Consider the following 4071-nt stretch of genomic DNA (forward strand, 5'->3'; position numbering starts at 1 on the left):
TACCTACAGCACCTGGTCTTCCTAGGTGGTCTCCCATCCAAGTACTAACCAGGCCCAACCCTGCTTAGCTTCCGAGATCAGACATCGGGCTTGTTCAGGGTGGCCTGGCCGTAGACCATGAACCATGGCTCCACTGGGGCACGAATCCAGGACCTTCTGTGTGTAAAGCAGACGTGCCAACCGCTACACTATGGAACCACATCCCACATTTAACTTTTTGATCCAAATCACCCAGCGGCCATTTGGTAAGATGGCTGTTGGGTAATATTTTACATTCCCATCTACAGTATTTGCATACCTTTCCCCCATCCCTCTGTCAAAAGTAGCTTAAAAGTTATTCTTTCAAATCTAAATGATACATAAACTCAATTTTAATTTTAGAAGTCAAATGACACAAGACTTTTAAAACAGCAGACCTCTGACTTGCCTTTCCTCATCCCCAATTCCCACTTCCCCCAAAACACCATTTTAAACACTTAGCAGTTTCATCCGTTTGCTTCTTTATCTCATAATATACTCATAATGCTCTTTCTTGATTTTCAGTTTGAAATTGTGGCAGAGATTGCTAGTTTCCCTTTCTGATACCAATTTCTCCTCGGCCTTCGGAGGTAAAGTGCCTCCAGAATTTCTGAGGCTTTCCAGGGTTCTGAAGCATCAAAATGTTTTTGTCGCCACCTGACCGCTGTTGCCTGCTCTCCTTTTTTGTCACTATTATAAATGTATACATTTTCGAGGGGACCTAGAAAAATGGCGTAGATAGAGGCTCTGTTCATCCCTCTGGCGACCAAATCAAAGTTGTGACGGAAACAAGGAGCAAATAGCAAGGAAAATCGCCTGGGATCTAGATGAATAAGCCCTACAACTAGGGAGAAATCCAAGAAAGCACTCCGCAACGGCAGAAGGTAGGACGGGTGAAGACGCAGAGCTGCCAGGTCCTGAGCAGCTGAGACAGAGGTTGTGGCGATGGCAGACGCCTCTTAAAGGGGCCGCGTCCATAAACGGATTTTCGCAGTGACGGACCTGCTCGCTTTGAGCACCAGTGCTGCGCCTAAGGGGCACCAGGGACTTACAGGGAGACACTGTCGGAGTGAGGGCCGAGGCAAGACTTGCTCTGTACAGACGTGCCGGTGGTATCCATTGTTCCCTGTTGAGCCCTCTCCTCTCCCAGTGGCGGACACAGGACTGCCATAGCTGTGACATCAGCAAACTGGAAAACAGAGGTGGCTCCACCCAGAGGATCCCCTGAAACCCCGCCTACCCCAAGTTGCGGCCCCACCCAAGCCGCATCCAGGCATATCCTCAGCGAGTCAGGTGCTCCTTGCTGAGCAGCGCCTGGACTCACACTGGAGGTAGCTGGCCTCGGTTTCTGGTGTGGCCTTTTGAGGCAACTATAAGCACAGCATCTGTGAATCCACAGATTGCTTGCTGAATCTTAACAGGTGGCCCCGGAGGGGGACAGGCTGGGGCTAAACTTGGCCTGCAGCTGAACCCTTCTCAGGACTGTGCCACTGGACACCTACTTCACAAATCCACACTAATGAGACCAGGAGACTTAGGAGCTTTGCTTCGTACATAGAAACAGACACGGAAAGGCAGCCAAAATGGGAAGACAAAGAAGCAGAAACCATATGACAGAACAGAACAGAGATCCAGATATAATGGAGTCAAGTAATCTAACAGATGCAGAGTTCAAAACACTGGTTATAAAGATGTTCAATGAACTTTTGAGAACTGTCGATAAATTCAGTGAGAACTTCAACAAAGAGATAAAAAACATGAAAATGGAAATGAAAATTACAAAAGGGAACCAATCTGAAATGAAGAACATATTATCTGAGACGAGAAGTATATTAAATGGAATAAACAAAGTGGATAAGGAAGAGGGTCAAATGCCCTATCTAGAGGACGGGACTGGGAGAATGAGGCGAAGGGTTAAAAAAGTACAAATTAGTAGCTGATGGATGGACACGGTGATGGGGAGCACGGCATAGGGAATGCAGTAGCATTAATATGTTGGCTAGGTGGAGGGTCAGGGGAGGAAGGGTGCAGTTGGGGGGATCGTTTTCTGAACTATATACACGTCTAACCAATGTACTGTATACTCGAAACTAATTAAATAAATTTTTAAAAATGTATACTTTTTTTTATTCCTTTACTATTATTTAGTGGGGTTTGTGGATAAAGTGGATATATATGTATATATTTAATCTGACATATTTGATCAGAAAGTCAAGGTATTGTACATTTCAGAAAATTTTAAAAACACTGCAAACAATTGAAATAGTATCTACTTTACAAAGGGCTATCTTAAAATAGGATAACATTTAGAACATGGGATGGACCTGAAAAAACCTGCAGTGCCATCCTCTCATTTTTCTAAGGAAGCAGCTGTGCGCCCCCTGGTGGAGTGTCTTCCCCAAGCAAATCTGACTTTTCCCTCAGTCCTTAATCCCTGGGCCCAGTGCTCGGCTGCCCATCAGAACCACTGAGGGAGTTTTTTAAAAAACGTCTTATGCTCAGGGCTACATTTCAGGACGATTAGTTTCTCTGGGGGTGGAGCTTGGACTTCAGGATTTTTAAAGATCTCAGGTGGTTCTCAAGTGCAGGATCACTGCCCTAAGCCACGAGATTCACTGGCTTAGCCCATTTTGAAAAGCATAATATGCCCAGTAAGACACCCATCCCGTGCTCTTGTTATGAAATTACTTTTGTGTTGTCCAGATTTTGAGTAGTGTCTATTTTCATGCCTTAATTTCACAAGCATGCGTTCTGTTAATTCAATTAACAAAGAACACTTTACATTTTTAGCTAGTGGCATTATATTTGATAGTGGCATACGGTTTAGCTCAGTTCTCACATCACAGTAATCTGCATGACTTAAAATTGTGGTGATTGGCCATTTTGCTGTATCTGGATTTTTGCATTAACTGCAGTAATGTAAAATATTTTGAACTTCAGGGCTATAATCGTGATTATAATGTGGATACTTTAATAGTAACCAAAATCTTCCATTACGATGAATTGACCTATTATCTCTACTTATTAGGTCACAGGCTTAATTTTTTTCCAGCTTTACTGAGAACAGCCTTAAATATTATAGGAGCTGATTAACGTTGTCGAGTTCTATCTCTAGGCAGCAGAAAGCATGGTCAGTGCTAACCATGGCCATCGGTAAAGAATAAGATAGATCAATAAGTATATATATCATCACTCCTGGTGGAGCAAAAATCCCACAGTAAGCTTGAGTAAAAGACCTATTGACTGTGGATTAGAATAATCTTTTATATGAAGGACAACCCACTGCACTTGAGTAGAAGTCTACAACAAAAGTAAAATGTGTTTTTAAGACTCAGTATTATCTCAAGGTAGTTTTAATTCTAATAGAAACCTATGTACAGATAACTGAATTATTTACAGGCCCTCTTTACCAGAACAGAATTTTTAGTCAGGAAAAAACGATTATAACATATCTTACCACTAAAAGTGAAGTTTATTCAGAACAGAGTGTAATATAGTTTTTCATGTTGGAAATAGACCAGGATGCACAGAATAAATGCTTTAAAACGATCATAAACAACTGAAATCATAAATGGCTTTATCTAAACAAATCCCTTAGTGTGAAGACCAGAAAACTTGATGATTCGTGAGATATAACTACATGCGATTAAAACTTCATGTCTATTTGTCATCTGTCATGACTCGTTAGTTTTCTAAGCACCATCATTTTGGGGTACTGTAACATGCATTTTGTAATTTTATTTTCTTATCAATGTAGTCTGTGGAAGTAATCATTCATTAAAATGGCCTGTTTCCCCCAATAAAGCTGATTATATAAACTATATCAAAAATTTCTACCAGATTTTTAAAAGCTGAAAATTAATTTGCTAAAATTAAATTCACCTAGTTTTCATAGTTAAAAAATATTTATCTTTACTTAAAAAAGAGGGAAAATTTATTACCAGAAAGAGCAAGCATTATCAAATTATTTAAATTATAGCGCATTCAGAGTTCTGGTTTTTATATCAAAGCAGTGAAGGAGGCAAACAAAATTTCGCAAATTGGATGTGATCA

The 4071-nt window shown here is 40.9% G+C and overlaps 1 pseudogene; it reads right to left on the minus strand.

Annotated features, from left to right (window-relative positions):
• On the minus strand, positions 1–116 carry LOC112479508 (annotated as a pseudogene).
• Between the last annotated feature and the right edge of the window lie 3955 nt (positions 117–4071).

Source organism: Pteropus alecto, unplaced genomic scaffold, assembly GCF_000325575.1.
Source record: "Pteropus alecto unplaced genomic scaffold, ASM32557v1 scaffold23, whole genome shotgun sequence".
NCBI lineage: Eukaryota > Metazoa > Chordata > Mammalia > Chiroptera > Pteropodidae > Pteropus > Pteropus alecto.